This window comes from Polypterus senegalus, chromosome 9 (assembly GCF_016835505.1).
Source record: "Polypterus senegalus isolate Bchr_013 chromosome 9, ASM1683550v1, whole genome shotgun sequence".
NCBI classification, from domain to species: Eukaryota; Metazoa; Chordata; class Cladistia; order Polypteriformes; family Polypteridae; genus Polypterus; species Polypterus senegalus.
Genome location: NC_053162.1, coordinates 110,773,687 through 110,791,478, shown reverse-complemented (window position 1 = coordinate 110,791,478; position 17,792 = coordinate 110,773,687). Strand labels below are relative to the sequence as shown.

General features: G+C 38.5%; 1 protein-coding gene across 1 annotated transcript in view; it reads right to left on the bottom strand.

The window, feature by feature from the left end:
• Positions 1-17,792, bottom strand: part of cep89 (centrosomal protein 89) — a 440,613-nt gene that overhangs the window by 168,207 nt on the left and 254,614 nt on the right. The gene's annotated exons all lie outside the window — the stretch shown is intronic.

The window sequence follows — 17,792 nt, the reverse complement described above, 5'->3', positions numbered from 1 at the left end:
AAAGGAGTAGGCCTTTCCTCGATGCTGCTTTTGTACCGAATCATGATTGCAATCACCTGTTAACATCACCAGTTTCAAATCACATCATTATTTAGTTATTATACCTCATTACTACCCCTGAATTGCCCCCATCCCAACTTTTTTTGGAATGTGTTGCAAGCCTGAATGGCAAGAATGAATGTTTATTTACAAATCAAATGATGTTGACCAAAAAAACATGAATTATCTTGTGTTCATACTGTCTGCAATGAAATAAAAGTTAAGGGAAATTTGTAAATTACTGCTTTATTTTTTTATTCATATTTTCCATATTGTCCCAACTTTTTCTGATTTGGGGTTGTAGTTATATGACTAATAAATGTATTTTTGCTTGAAAATGATGTTCATTATTTAGTAAATTTAGATTTTTATCATATGCAGCCTGCTAACCCAGCCACAAGGGATGCACAGACCAGTGTGTTTCTTTGTGAAAGTCCCAAGCCCGGATAAATGGGGAGGGTTACATCAGGAAGGGCACCCAGTGTAAAATTTTGCCAAATCAATATGCGGACAACAATACAAATCTCCATACCGGATCAGTCAAGCCCCGGGTTATCAACAACTGCTACCAGTGCTGTTAGCCAAAAGGGTGCTGGCGGAAATTAGGCTACTTTTGGCCGAAGAACCCCAAGAAGGAGAAGAAGAGGAGGCAGATGTGTCCGGAGGCAGGAGGAGAAGAGGAAGGTAAAGAGAGTGGAACTGAGGGTAGGAACTTTAAATGTTGGCAGTATGACTGGTAAGGGGAGAGAGAAGATATGATGGAGATAAGGAAGGTTGATATATTGTGTGTGCAAATGACTAAATGGAAGGGGAGTAAGGCCAGGTGGATTGGAGGTGGATTCAATGTGTTCTATCATGGTGTGGATGGGAGGAGAAATGGGGTAGGGGTTATTCTGAAGGAACAGTATGTCAAGTTTTGGAGGTGAAAAGAGTGTCAGACAGAGTAATGATTATGAAGCTGGAAATTGGAGGTGTGATGATGAATTCTGTTAGTGCATATGCCCCGCAAGTTGGGTGTGCAATAGATGAGAAAGAAGATTTTTGGAGTGAGTTGGAAGAAGTGATGAACAGTGTACCCAAGGGACAGAAAGTTGTGATTGGAGTGGATTTCAATGGACATGTTGGTGAAGGGAACAGAGGGGATGGGTGGGTATGTTGTAAAGGAGAGAACATTGGGTGACGTAACAGAAGTGGAGGAAGATGCACACAAGCAGATTACATTCTACGCAATAGAGTCAACCTGAAGAAGATTGAAGACTGCAAAGTAGTGGCAGGGGAAAGTGTAGTTAACACTAGAATTACCAGAGCCAACGAAAAAACTTGTAAACCTGGGCCATCTTAAATCTTTTTTGTCTTCTAAATGTGTCAATAAGCCCAAGCAGCAAGCAGCCTGCTATACCATCCCCCCACCACCTCAGAACTGGTTCTCCCAGTTCATTTCTTGACTGATTATCTGGGAGTGAGCTACCCAGAATTGTAAAGGGAAATAATTTGATGTGTGTTTTGCGTCTACAACAATCTATGTAAACACATCGTTAAAACAGAAACATTTTTCATGTTTTAGTAATAAATAACAAAATGTAGAAATGAACTGTATAATGTATGAAGGCTGATGGCCAAATATCAAATAAACACTTTCAAAAAAGGTGCAAGTATAATACGATAGCTTCCGTTTTGTAGTGGTTGTAATAAGAATATGAGTTAAATGTCACAGTGCTCTGTACAAAAATTATTTTCTAAATCCACTCACTTGTACAGGCCAGGCCAAAGTTAGCACACAGGAGCTCTCAGCATTTAGAACTGCTAGGCAAGCATTTGAAGAGAGAAGGTATAGCTATGAAAATAGGCATTGTACTATTTCTGTATGTTAGAGATGAAATGGAATCCTCTCCTTCCCTTGTTTGGAACCTAAGTAAGGGCCTGCACGTGGAGAAGACAGTATAAAAAGACTTGGACAGCAGCCAAACACTTTGAAGCCATTGGACGGATGGGTAATATTGTCAACCATCTTGAAAATCCTTCCAGTGCAGCGACGAAAAATGGAAGACTGTACAGATCAAAATCCCACCTTGGTATTTGTCTTGCTATTGGCTTCCCGTCTGTAATGCCGCGCAAATTGTCAGTAAAGAAAGCTAAGTTATTTTCTCTTATGTGATTTTTACCGCCGTATCACTATGGGAAGGATATTAACTTTTAATACCATATTTATATAGTTTTCGGTAACTTAAAATACCACAATTACAAAAGAACTTATTCCATCTAGGGAACTATATCGCCCCCTATCGGAAACAGTGGTAAGAACCACTGACTTGTAATCCGGAGGTCTTAAGTTCGAAACTGGTTCCCCGGAAAAGTTACCATTTTGAGTAGTGAGATGCTCTTATTGTTAATATTATACAATAAAAACATACATTTGATTTGTGTTTTTAAAATCTGGTGCAAATTTATAGTACTTGTAAAAGTTAGTGTTTTTTTTTTTCAATTTTATTCTCTCGAATGAATATGAATATGAATAATGTTGATTCAGTGCCACAATGCTTTGCAAAATCTATACTAATAAAAGGCAAAGCCCTCACTCACTCACTCACTCACTGACTCATCACTAATTCTCCAACTTCCCGTGTGGGTGGAAGGCTGAAATTTGGCAGGTTCATTCCTTACAGCTTCCTTACAAAAGTTGGGCAGGATTTATATCGAAATTCTACGCGTAATGGTCATAACTGGAAGCAGTTTTTCTCCATTTACTGTAATGGAGATGAGCTTCAACACCGTGGGGGCGGAGTTTCGTGTGACATCATCACGCCTCCCACGTAATCACGCAGTACATAGAAAACCAGGAAGACCTCAAAAAAGCACTTAAGAAAATATGCATTATATAATTGAGAAGGCAGCGAAACAATAAGAAGCGAGCAAGTGACATATACAACCATATTCATGAGTTCTGCTACTTCGGAAACAAAGCATGATGTAAACCTACACTTTAAATTAAGTTCATAGACAGGCTGCCGCTGGCGTTTGTAATTTAGTGCCCACCCATATAAGGCCGTCCGTCAGCGGCAATCCAATAGCAAACTGCCCACTAAATATTCACGGGTGAAGGACTGTGCTTATGGAGAGGAAGATGAGATGGTCAGGGTGGTGTTTGACACAAACTCAGCGAAACTGCGAGAGAAAGTTTTAAGTGCCAGGACTAAGGTAACATTAAATACAGCCATGGACATAGCACGAGATGGCACCAGCACAGCTGGGAACCTTCGATGCATGTACACCGAGTGGCTCACGTGAACTGACGCAGTGCACAGATAAAAAGCAACAGTTCCAAAGAGCGCTGAACAAAACCGAATTACACAATTGAAAAGGCAGCAAAAATATGAAGCGTTGATACATACAAGCATATTCATAAATCCAACTACTGCGGAAACAAAGCACACGTTGGAAAAAGTCAATGTCCCGCTAAAGGAAGACAGTGTAAAAAACCCGTGCATGCAGTGTGTCAGGTCTCAGATAAAGAAGAAGACGAGCTGTTTATTGATGCAGTAAGAAACGAATCGATGAATGAAACCTGTCATCTTTACAACGATTGACAAACACGGAATGTAACTTGAACACAACACATCCTACAAATACGAACCTGATTGAAAGAAATAATGATAATCAAATCCTTGATGACAGCAACACTCAGTAACACTCACAAAACAAATACTGTATATTGACAGTCATGTTACGTTATTTTTAAAATGTTCCCTTTTCTTTTCTAGCTTTTTAACACACTACTTCTCATGATGCGATACGGGTATATATATATATATATATATATATATATATCCCGATCTACATACTCGAATAATGGATACTTTATTCGCCATCAATGATTGTTTTGGTAAAGCCATACTCAGTGTATTCATTAGATGAACGGTAAAAAGTAAGAGCGAGGGAGGATGACTTATTGAGGCATGCAGGCTGTAGTGCGTCAACTCTATCTGAATTGCGCGATCACATTTGAAAAATATATCTTTTCAAGTTCTATTTAGTCCATATGTGTCAAACTCAAGGGCGGGCCACATCCGCCCGGCGTGTAATTATATCCGCCCGAGATCATTTTATATACTGTATTATTGTTATTAAAGCCGGGTATATGAAGCGCTGGTAACACAATAAACTACAGATCCCATAATGCAGCGCTTCAGCTGCCTTGCCAACACTTACGCGTTAATCAAGTCTAGCTTATGATGCTGCAAGTTATTGCGAAGCTAGCTCACACGATGCTGAAGAGAAAAGTTGATTCTGAAAATAGAGCCTTTAAAACCGATGGGAGGCTGAGTATATGTTTACTGAACCCGTGTGTCTCATTTGTGGAGCTAATGTGGCTGTAATTACAGAATTTAATCTAAGACGGCACTATGAGACAAAACATCAGGGAGTTCTGTGTTGTGGAGATTCTCAGGATGGATTGCAGGTGCTCATCAGTGAGGCTGAAAGACCTGAATGCAATGCAGAAGATACAGAAAGCAGAAGAATTAAATAAGAATCTGACACTTCAGCGGACGTTTTACCCGTGCACAATCACAAAGTGATTTCAAGTGAAGTTGCTTTTATGGGAGACACAAATGCACCAGTGCAACTTTCCCTGTTGCCAAGTAATGTTAAACCAAGTCGTCACTACGGTGTTCCCAAATCGCACTTTGCTGATAAACTGGCGCACTGAGTTTGCACGGCGCTTTGGTGACTTTGAAGAACAAAAAGTCCGTCTACATGCGGCTCGAACCTTGTGCATGTTTGGTAGCACATATCTGTGTGAGAAGCTCTTCTCAGTGATAAAGACTAACAAAACAGCACACAGGAGTCGCCTCACTGATGAGCACCTGCAATCCATCCTGAGAATCTCCACAACACAGAACCTCACACCAAACATAAACGAACCTGTTGCCAAAAATAGATGCCAGGCGTCCAGCTCTAAAATGACATATGAGCAAAGACAACTTAATGATTTGATTTGTTATTGCTGAAAGGAACACATTTTATTTATATTTCCAGGTTTTGTTATGCAGCATGTTCATATTTGAATTTGTATAATTTTGAAAGGATATATTTTTATGGAGAGCAAAATCTTTTGGGATATTTAAAATCTAAGTTTATTTTTATATAAATTTACATAAGAGTAAAGAAATTTGAATGTTTGTTCTTTTAAGTTATTTAAGGTTTGAGTTGATTTATTCACGAATAATATTCCTGTCTGTTTTACCATTCCTACCAAAGATATTTCTGTCGACTAAATAAAAATTCCTTCTATTTAAAATTTAAATAGAACTTGAACAAATACGATAGTTCATAATATCCACGCAGACTTGCACGTAAGAGCGGGAGTTATCCGTTTTAACAAGCAGCGTATTGCACTGATACGAAATAGCTGTGTGTGTATATATGTAGATATGTATGTATATGTATATATATGTTTATATATGTGTGTGTGTGTATGTATATATATATATATATATATGTGTATATATGTGTATATGTATAGATATGTATATATATATATGTTTGTGTGTGTGTGTGTAAATATATATATTATATATATATATATATATATATATATATAAAAATGACAGGAACACTCATCACTCACAACAGTGACAAAACAATTACATTGACAATCATGTTACGTTATTTTCAAAATGTTTCCTTTTCTTTTTCATTGCTTCTTTAACACACTACTTCTCCGCTGCGAAGTGCGGGTATTTTGCTAGTGTACTATATAGGCTATATCATATATATCTATATCTCTGTTTTTTGCCAGTGCAGCTTTGACATCATGGACCATAAGGTGCATACTAATTCAGCGTAAGCAGGAGCACTCATTAAAGCTGAATAAAAAAAAAAATCATGTGACGGTAAGATACCAATAAGGTAGATTCACCAGAGTTTGTGTCTCAGCTTTTATCCATCCAGGTCAGAGAATTTCCAGTTCCATTGTCTCAAAACACCACTCACATCTACAGTTATTCCCAGTTTCAAATCGCTAACTTTTACAAGTACTATAAATTTGCACTGGCTTTTACAGACACAAATCAAATGTATGTTTTTATTTTATAATATTAACAATAAGAGCAGCTCACTACTCAAAATGGTAAATATGCAAGGCTGTCAGGATCGAACCGGAGACTCTTGATTACAAGTCAGCAATTCTTACTGCTGCGCCACGGAAGCTGTTGTATCATCCTCGTAGTTTTTGTGAAAGTGTTTATTTGATCTTTGGATTTCAGACTTCACACATTATACAGTTTATGTCTACATTTTGTCATTTATTACTAAAATATGAAAATTTTTTCTGTTTTAACAATGTGTTTACATAGATTATTTTAGAAACAGAACACACATGAAATGCATGTGTTCCAAATAACGATCCATTATTTCCCAATACAGGTGTGTAATAGGTGCCTGACTCCCAGATAATCAAGGCTTGAGCTGGAAGAACTCATTCTGCGGCGGTGAGGGGATGGAATAGTAGGCCGCTTTCTGCTTGTCTTGATCAGCACATTTACAAGACAAAAGATGCGGACGGAGAAGTGCAAAGGGATTTAAGGTGGGCCAGGTTTACGAGTTTTTTCGCATGCTTTGGTAATTCTAGTGTTAAATGATGTCGAGATCAGTCTTTTTAGTTCTTTCTCTGCTTCTACAGCTGATTGAAGATGTAGATTATGTCATAAAAAATCACATTCAATTTAGCAGGAAACAAGAGGCTGTATTTGATTTTGGTCCTGACTAAGTGCTGATTAATGCTGTAAAAAGCTGTTCGTTTAGCAGCTGTTAAAGGGGAGAAATCTGGGAAAATACAAATGTGTTTATTTTCAAATATGATCTTCTTCTTCTGCCTAGAATTGACATAAAATTTTCTTTAACCTGTAGTTAGTCAAAACAGACAATCAGACTTCTCGGTTTTGTAGCACTCTATCCATGAATTCTGGTAAGCTGCTAAGATCTTGGTGTCCAATTTGAAGTCCTTTCCAATTACAGTGGGATGCAAAAGTTTGAGCAACCTTGTTAATAGTCATTATTTTCCTGTATAAATCGTTGGTTGTTACGATAACAAATGTCAGTTAAATAGATCATATAGGAGACACACACACAGTGATATTTGAAAAGTGAAATGAAGTTTATTGGATTTACAGAAAGTGTGCAATAATTGTTCAAACAAAATCAGGCAGGTGTATAAATGTGGGCACCGTTGTCATTTTATTGATTCCAAAACTTTAAGAACTAATTATTGGAACTCAAATTGGCTTGGTAAGCTCAGTGACCCCTGACCTACATACACAGGTGAATCCTATAATGAGAAAGAGTATTTAAGGGGGTCAATTGTAAGTTTCCCTCCTCCTTTAATTTTCTCTGAAGAGTATCAACATGGGGGTCACAAAACAACTCTCAAATGACCTGAAGACAAAGATTGTTCACTATCATGGTTTAGGGGAAGGATACAGAAAGCTGTCCCAGAGATTTAAGCTGTCTGTTTCCACAGTTAGGAACATATTGAGGAAATGGAAGACCACAGGCTCAGTTGAAGTTAAGGCTCGAAGTGGCAGACCAAGAAAGATTTCAGATAGACAGAAGCGACGAATGGTGAGAACAGCCAGAGTCAACCCACAGACCAGCATCAAAGACCTACAACATCATCTTGCAGCAGATGGAGTCACTGTGCATCATTCAACCATTCGGCGCACTTTACACAAGGAGATGCTGTATGCGAGAGTGATGCAGAGGAAACCTTTTCTCTGCCCACAGCACAAACAGTGCCACTTGAGGTATGCTCAAGCACATTTGGACAAGCCAGCTTCATTTTGGAATAAGGTGCTGTGGACTGATGAAACTAAAATTGAGTTATTTGGGCATAACAAGGGGCATTATGCATAGAGGAAAAAGAACACAGCATTCCAAGAAAAACACCTGCTACCTACAGTAAAATATGGTGGTGGTTCAATCATGCTGTGGGGCTGTGTGGCCAGTGCAGGGACTGGGAATCTTGTCAAAGTTGAGGGACGCATGGATTCCACTCAGTATCAGCAGATTCTGGAGACCAATGTCCAGGAATCAGTGACAAAGCTGAAGCTGCGCCGGGGCTGGATCTTTCAACTAGACAACGACCCAAAACACTGCTCAAAATCCACTAAGGCATTCATGCAGAGCAACAAGTACAACGTTCTGGAATGGCCATCTCAGTCCCCAGACCTGAATATAATTGAAAATCTGTGGTGTGAGTTAAAGAGAGCTGTCCATGTTCGGAAGCTATCAAGCCTGAATGAACTAGGAGATGTTTTGTGAAGAGGAATGGTCCAAAATACCTTCAACCACAATCCAGACTCTCATTGGAACCTACAGGAAGCGTTTAGAGGCTGTAATTTCTGCAAAAGGCGGAACTACTAAATATTGATTTCATTTCTTTTTTGTGGTGCCCAAATTTATGCACCTGCCTGATTTTGTTTGAACAATTATTGCACACTTTCTGTAAATCCAATAAACTTCATTTCACTTCTCAAATATCACTGTGTGTGTCTCCTATATGATATATTTAACTGACATTTTTTATCGTAACAACCAACGATTTATATAGGAAAATAATGACTATTAACAAGGTTGCCCAAACTTTTGCATCCCTTTACTTAAGAGAATAGTTCAGCTATTAATTTCATTGGGTTTGGTCTTTCATGGATTACAGGGAGACCTTCAATTTTGATAGTGTTCCTTCTACATCTATCTTCTACCACAGCTAGTTTATCACTGAGCACATTGCATTTGGATTCTACAGCAGTTGATTTTTTGTCAGCAGCTGATGTCAATTGTTCAATTTCTTCAATACACATTTATATATATAATTCACTAAGGGCACGCAAGACACTGAGCTTAAGCAAGACAGAGAGCCCCGCCCGCCAACTCTAAGACCATGGGATGCGCTCGACAGAGCCCTGCCCGCCAACTCTAACCCTTCTCCCGCGTCATAGGATACGCACGACAGAGCCCCGCCCACCAACTCTAACCCACCTCCTGCGTCCACCATCGCTCTCAAGGCATGTGCACTGCCTAATCATGTGCCCGCACGCAACAACTCACCAAACATAGCCTCAGTCGCTTTCGTCTGTGCTACAGTCCACATGAGAGAGACACACACACACACAGGCGTGAGAGAGACACACACACACACACACACAGGCGCGCGCGTGCATTGTTGCAATGTTACTTTTCTTGGTTGTTTATTAAATTACATATTTTTCAAATGTTAATTTTTTTCCCTGTGCTTGAAACTCATTAAAAAAAAGCGTTTTTAGAGAGTAGATCATAGCGCAATAGCGCAAACTCTTGCATTGTTAGTTTTCTCTGTTGTTCAAGGTTTTCTCAGTGTTATTCAATTTTTTTACATTTAGTTTACTATTACGCTGTGCATTCTATGGTGTAATTAACTATATTTGTGCTTAAAATTATTTACATACAGTTCGTATAAGGCTGGAACGGATTCATTGTATTTACATACAATCCTATGGGGGAAATTACTTTGGTTCACGACTAAATCAGTTTACAACCAGATCGTGAACCGAGGTTCCACTATATATATATATATATATATATATATATATATATATATATATATATATATAAATAATCGACCAAGTCGCCCGACCATGGGGTACGCACAATGGAGCCCTCCCGCGTCCACCCTCGCTCTCGAGGCATGTGCACTGCTTGCTCATGTGCCCGCCCCCAACACGTCACCAAACACATCCTCATTCGCTTTGGTCTGTGCTATAGTCCACATGCAGCTGTGAGCCACGTTGACTGTTCACGTTGACAATTATGCGGTGTATGCTACACTGCGGGTTGGCTAGTCATTTTTAATTCACTCCTTATATAATTTATGTCTCTCTTTATATCTTTTATACCTACCCCCCACCCTAAGTGTGCAGTAAGCATTACCTTCAGCTAAGACTGCTCATTTCTGTCTTTTTTGTGCTCCAAAGGTAGAGGATGGAGTTGATGCTCTTCACTCACTGTGGGTATTAGTAGTTGCTGACAGTGGGATAAAGAGGCCATGCTCAGTTATGATATCCCGCCTGAGATTGGCAAATTCTCATTACTCACCTCAATAGCAGTTTTGCTCATACTTTCACTATCGAATGCAGCCGATCCTGCCTTATAAGGTCATGGCAGATCTATTCCTTCACCTGTCTCTTCCAAGTTAGTCTCTGGCAGGCCATATCATGAACTTGAGACTTGTTTAGTCTTTGATGAAGCTTTAGCTGTCTTTACCTCTTCTTTCTGATCCCTTAGTCTAATGTTTATGCTTTACATGTAGCTGTAATTAAGTCCTCTTGTGTTAAATACAAGATACCTCGGAATGATGAAAAAAAAAAAAGCAAAGTAACATTTCTGTTAGACGCCCATCTCTCACGATGGACAAGACCAAATCCCCACAATGTATTATTTTCAAATGCACTAAATATATTATTTAAAATGCGACTATGAAAGTAATCAGAACTAAATGAGCTTTTCTGGACTTAGATATGGAAGGAAAATTCTGCACTAATTACTCACAGTACACTTTGTTTTATACCCAAGCTACCATTAACTACTGCCAACTAAGTAGAAATCTGGTTGTGCAACACTCAATTAGAATATGGTACCACAGTAGGACAAGATTCCAGGTTGTCAACCAGACCCTAACAGGAAAATCATATAGTTCCACCATGCCAGAAGTTCACAATGTGTAAAAAATGGAAAATGCCTTTTATTGGAAAAAACATAAGTATGCACTTTGTATAAAAATGGGTAAGTAAAGATATCTAAAGTTTATGGTTAAGGAAGGTCATATACTAGGCATACTTCAAGATAAAAAATATTTTTTTATTTAAAGATTTTCAGTAATGCTGCATTTATTTAATGAAAAGAGTCAAATATTGAGGCTGTGACATGTCTTACCCAAATAATGGAAGCAAATACTGTATCCTGAAGAAGAAAATTGAAAAATGTGTATGAGGAAGACAAATGGAGATAGATTAAAGAAGGTCTCTATAATTAAGGGAATAAATATAAGAAAGCTTTCAAGAAAGTCTAGTACATGAAGCAGACAGCCCAGGAGTAGATGAGAAAGGTCAGAGGGGCAGGAAAATATTAATTTCATGATGGGATGAACAAAGCAGCAGTGATGTACAGCAAGATAATTAGGATAATTGTGTTTCTTTGCAGAATCAAGTGGAAATAGACCTAGTGACCAGGGGCCTCATGTATAAATGTTGCGTACGCACAAAAATGTTACGTACGAATGCTTCCATACTCAAATGGCGATGTATAAAACCTAAACTTGGTGTAAAGCCACACACATTTCCACGATAGCTCATACCCTGGCATATGCAAGTTCTCCGCTCAGTTTTGCAGACTGGCATCACCCAGCGTCAAAGCAGTGCTACTGTTCCAGTGTGGCTTTCCTTTCTTTTTTTAGATCCACATCCCTGAAGCGGCTTTATAAATACACTGAAATTAACCGCATATTGTTTATTAGTTTAATGCATCTGATTGTAATTAACCTGTAACAATATAATGGTCCACAGAATGGTCAAACTATTATAAATATAATAGCTGCTTTAACGTTGTTACACACACTGCACATTCTTCTTCTTCTTTCAGCAGCTCCCGTTAGGGGTTACCGCAGCAGATCATCTTTTTCCATATTACTCTCACTGCACCACTCAGAGTATTTATATCACTGTATCTGAGTGGGGAATCACAGCTCAGCAGCTGATTGGAAAGAGAATTATCAGGATGCAGCATCAAGCACACACTGCCTCAGCCATGCTGCCTATTGAACTGCTCTCATATGGCAAACGCTTCAGAGCTTTTCTTCGCGGTTCAGAAACAGTTTCATCCCAAGAACTATAAACACACTCAATCAGTCCATCAAGTGCTCCTTGTAGAACTGTTTGTACTTATAAGTACAATTACCTCACTGTAAACTTGCGATACAGTTATAATATTGCACAACCTGAGCCACTTTATATAGCGCGTATTTACATATAATGACAATATAATTTTTAGGATGAAATGCAGCAAAATATGTTTATTATTTTAAACAGATAAAACTTTAATTTCATTTAATTAATCTATATTGTTAATAATTAAACATGTGAGGACAGGGTGCCGCAGCGCTAGCGAGTAGCTGGCGCTCCGTTCACGGATTGTTCCTGCCTTGAACTGTATTCTAAACATGTACTACGAAGATATTTCTATGTTCGTTAAATGTTTTGAAGAATCGGCGTTCCAAGCTTACAGAAGGCTTAATGTCTATTGCAGAGCTGATTGTGTGGCGATTGGGTATTTGGAGAAAGAAAACTAAGGACAGGAATTGGAGGTTAGTATGTTTGAAAGAGACAGTACTGCTGCAATAAATTATTTCATTGAAGGTCACACATGGCAAGGCAAGCATCTTGTGTGAGGCAGGAACAATCACTGCGCCATCGTGTTCTCATGTTTAATAATATGCTTTTAACTCCTACCATCATGAAAATGATATCACGTATACATCTCAGTATCTTAATTGTTCAGAGAGCTTTAATATTATGAATGTAATGGATTCTGTGTCTTGATGGAAGAAGAGAAAGCCTGGAAGCATGTAGTGATTCACATAGATAGAGCAAATAGAAGATCAAATACAAAGTAAAGCATTTAACGTGCTACTTTAGTTACGATGAGATTTGAGAAACTAGTAAATCAAACAATTTTAAGATGAAGTTTATGATGTTCTACTTTAATGACAAAATAAACTACGTAATTAAAGTGGAAATTTCAAGATTAAAGTTGACATTTCGGGCTTTTTTTCTCACTGTGTGCCTATTTTTTTTTTCCCTGTACCCTTATAAGCTTTCATATGAAACTCATACGGTGGGCTACGACTCGCCTTTTCACGGCAACTTTGATATCTGACAACTTCTTTTTTATTTTGGGCACTGTGCAACTATGTAAACTTGAGCTTTCGAGTTTCTCCGACACTCTATGTCACTTGATCAACTTCCTTTTGTTGTTTATACTATTTGTTTGGTTTAAACAGTGGTAAGTTTTTCTTTGCCTCCACTCGGTATTCCCTGAAATTCTTCTATTTTCCCCCATGCTTTAGCCATTGTCTTTTCACAGAAGGCTGAGCTTAAGGGCTGTTTATATTGATTTGCATATTCAAAGAGGCATAATTCTGGGAGGAGTTGGGGCGGGACAGCAGGCACATGCACATGCACATGCGTCACTTTTCATACTGACCAGGATTAATGTAGTGGAAGAACGTGGAAGGGGGCAAATGCACAGATTTATGCATGTGGATTTTTTTGTTTGGATTTCCACTTTTGTCCGAATGCCTGGAGTGTGAATTCTACGTATGCTGTTATACATGAGGCCCCAGGACACAATAAAATGAATACAAACTAAAAGGTCTGAGTAACAAATAAGAAAATCTAACAATTAAAAATGGAAATTAATCAAATCATGATTCTGCAAATGTAATGGACAAAATAAGAAAAAAGAATTGTCAGTAAGAAAAAAAAAGATTTTGTTAATGTAGGCACAAATAACTGAATAAAATACCAATTTTAAATCAAGGAGAGGGAAAAGATAATGTGCAAATTTGGGAGAAAAGAGGCACATTATTAGAGTGGATTAAAAGGATTAAATTCCTGGAAAGAGGATATGTTCAGAAAAACACTTGGAATTAGTGCAAATAGAGGCAGCAATACAATAAGTACAAAGCAAAATAAAATAACATTATTAAATGTCTTTATGTAACAGTCTTTATCTGTAATTGTTTGGAGTCTTAAAGGCATTTATTATAAGTACATTCTAATTTTTATGTTGAAAAGAGAACACAAAAGCAATTATCACACCCTGCTGCTACTGCTCTCATTATGGCTTAATAATTTATTTCTATCCTAGAACTATTAAGCCACTGAACCTTTAGATTAGTTTATCGTAAGTCATTAGGAGCCACTTGGGAGTGTATAGACTACTAAGTGGTGAGTGCCTGATTTGTCCCGTTAAAATTAAGGTGAACTAGTGTCTGTTACTATAACAATGATGTACTTTCTTTACAGCAACAGTCATTTATTTTAAGAAGAGAAATTAAATGACAAGAGAGTTTTCTAAACCCATAAAAACTCAGGAAAAATAGTGTTGTGGCTTAACAAATAACAAATGTAAGGACAGGCTGGTGTTTAACACTAGAATTACCAGAGCCTACGAAAAAACTCGTAATTCCGTCCCACCTTAAACTGCTTCTTAAATCCCTTCACACCTCTCCGCCAGCGCCCTTTGTCTTCTAAATGTGCTGATAAAGAGAAGTCGGCTATTACATCACCCCACCAATTTAGAACGTGCACGAACTTCTCTCAGCTCATGCCTTGATTGAGTATCTGGGAGTGAAGTGGAGTTTTAGAGTGGAAATAATAGATCGTTGTTTGGAACACACGCATTTCATGTCTGTTCCGTTTCTACAGTAATCTGTGTCAACACATTGTTAAAACAGAAACGTTTTTTATATTCTGGTAGTAGATGACAAAATGTAGGCATAAACTATATAATGTATGAAGCCTGAAGTCCAAATAGCAAAGAAACATTTTCACAAGAATAACACAATTGCACTTTTATTCAAACATATAACTGCAGAAACAAAAAGCCGCCTTAACATGCGACATTGACACCAGTTTACTGTAACTGACACCGTGGCTCAGTAGACTCAGCCCCCGCTTGGGAATCAAGGGGTCACGGGTTCGATCATGTGCCCCTCCGTTTTGAGAAGTAAACTGCTCTTGTCTTACTGTTTTAGAATAAAAGCATACATTTGATTTCAGTCTGTAACAGCCGGTGCAGTTTATCATCCTTGTAAAGGTTAGCTTTTTTTTTTTATTCACTTTTCACTCTCTCAGTCGCGTTCAGAATCAATCCATACAACCCCATCTGACACGGCTGTTTTCACTAAAGACGCTATAGCTCTGCAGTGTATCACGATGCATACTAACGCACAATCAAAGGTTCTGACACACAAACGCTGGCGAAGCTGCCTTCTTCGTATCTCACCGTCACTTGCTTTTCGTTTTATTGAGTGTTCCTGCCAGTCCCCGCATGTTGCTGTATGCTTTTTCTTTTGTACTACAGGACATGCAGAGGAAAGAATGGTAAAGACCAGTAACTTCGACGCTATATGCAATCATCAGACACTCCCCATCTGCCCGTGTCGTTCAAACACAGGAACATATATTGGTGTAAAAGTATAACAAAAGTGCACTTTTATTCAAGTGCACTTTTTCCATCGCTTTTCCTGTAAGAAGCAGTGTACACACTTCTCTATCCAGCATACAGCAACATGCGGGACTGGCAGGAACACTCAATAAAACTGAATAAAAAGAAAATCAAGTGACGGTGAGATACGAAGAAGGCAGCTTCGCCAGCGCCTGTGTGTCAGAACCGGTGGGGGCGTTAGTATGCATCGTGGTACAACGCAGAGCTATAGCGCCTGTATTCTGTTTCTTTTGTACTCCAGGGCACGCAGAGGAGAGAATAGTAAAGAGCAGTAAGTTCGGCGCTATATGCAATCATCAGACACTCCCCATCTGCCCGTTGTTTTGTTATACTTTTCAATACTTTTTATACTGCTCAAACTGGCATGCTCAAAAAATACACGTGTAATGCCACGAAAAGTGCACGCAGACACTTCATTTCGCAAACAAAACAAGTGCACTTTTATTCAAAACTACCTGTATAACCAAGAAAAAGAAAGCAAGTTACAGTAGGCGATTGATACGACAGCTTGCATGGTGCAATGCTAAGAAGTGCAGATTTTCATTCCGTGCTATATAAAATCATCACATTCAAATATTAACAGTTCCCACACACCCAAGGACCGTCCTTCCTACATTTACGACACGTGTACTTGTTGCCGTGTACACACCTCTCTGTGCTATGGTTTCTATTACACTGAATGAGCACCTGACACTGTACTTTCTTCCCTGGGGGAAGGTCCAGCATCAGAGAATTTCCAGTTCCTGCATAAATTCACACCCGATCTGACGCTGTTCGTTTTCAAATAATATTGCATTAGTGCGATTATATTTTCACATATATTGTCTCTTTCTTTCAGGTGTGTAATAGAAACCACAGCATAGAGAGAAGTGTGTACACTGCTTCTACAGGAAAAGCGATGGAAAAAGTGCACTTGAATAAAAGTGCACTTTTGTTATACTTTTACACCAATATATGTTCCTGTGTTTGAACGACACGGGCAGATGGGGAGTGTCTGATGATTGCATATAGCCGGTTACTGGTCTTTACCATTCTTTCCTCTGCATGTCCTGTAGTACAAAAGAAAAGCATACAGCAACATGCGGGACTGGCAGGAACACTCAATAAAACGAAAAGCAAGTGACGGTGAGATACGAAGAAGGCAGCTTCGCCAGCGCTTGTGTGTCAGAACCCTGGGTGATTGTGCGTTAGTATGCATCGTGGTACACTGCAGAGCTATAGCGCGTCTTTAGTGAAAACAGCCATGTCAGATGGGGTTGTATGGATTGATTCTGAACGCGACTGAGAGAGTGAAAAGTGAATAAAAAAAAAAAGCTAACCTTTACAAGGATCATAAACTGCACCGCTGTTACAGACTGAAATCAAATGTATGCTTTTATTCTAAAACAGTAAGACAAGAGCAGTTTACTTCTCAAAACGGAGGGGCGCAGGATCGAACCCGTGACCCTTGATTCCAAGCGGGGCTGAGTCTATTGACCACGGAGTCAGTTACAGTAAACTGGTGTCAATGTCGCATGTTAAGGCGGCTTTTTGTTTCTGCAGTTATATGTTTGAATAAAAGTGCAATTGTGTTATTCTTGTGAAAATGTTTCTTTGCTATTTGGACTTCAGGCTTCATACATTATATAGTTTATGCCTACATTTTGTCATCTACTACTAGAATATAAAAAACGTTTCTGTTTTAACAATGTGTTGACACAGATTACTGTAGAAACGGAACAGACATGAAATGCGTGTGTTCCAAACAACGATCTATTATTTCCACTCTAAAACTCCACTTCACTCCCAGATACTCAATCAAGGCATGAGCTGAGAGAAGTTCGTGCACGTTCTAAATTGGTGGGGGGATGGAATAGCCGACTTCTCTTTATCAGCACATTTAGAAGACAAAGGGCGCTGGCGGAGAGGTGTGAAGGGATTTAAGAAGCAGTTTAAGGTGGGACGGAATTATGAGTTTTTTCGTAGGCTCTGGTAATTCTAGTGTTAATTAAAAAACACAGTACTATACAACTAAGATCCCCTGCTGTTCAAAAGAGGATTATTTTAAAAGAAAAGACTATTCAGTTTAGTTCTAATATTGGTAACTTTAAAAATACTGTTGTTTAGTGATCACAAGAGGGCATGAACTTTATAGTGATGAGAATTAAGATTTGTGTTCTGCTATTCTTCAGGCTTTAGAGGTTTCAAAATATAAGGAGAAAGAGACAATGCAATTCTGAATTGCCTCCTAAATAGTGTCAGTATTGTCCATTGAGTAGAGAATGACAAATACTCATCCAGTTCAATGGTAAACTGTTTGGAAAAAAGCTTACTGTTTAAAATGGAAGGTACTGAATTTCTACAAGAAGTAAGAAATGTAATAATAATAACTGTAAATACCAAATATTTGATCAAATAAAACAGCTGAAAATGAAAATGTAATTAATATGGGATTGAGA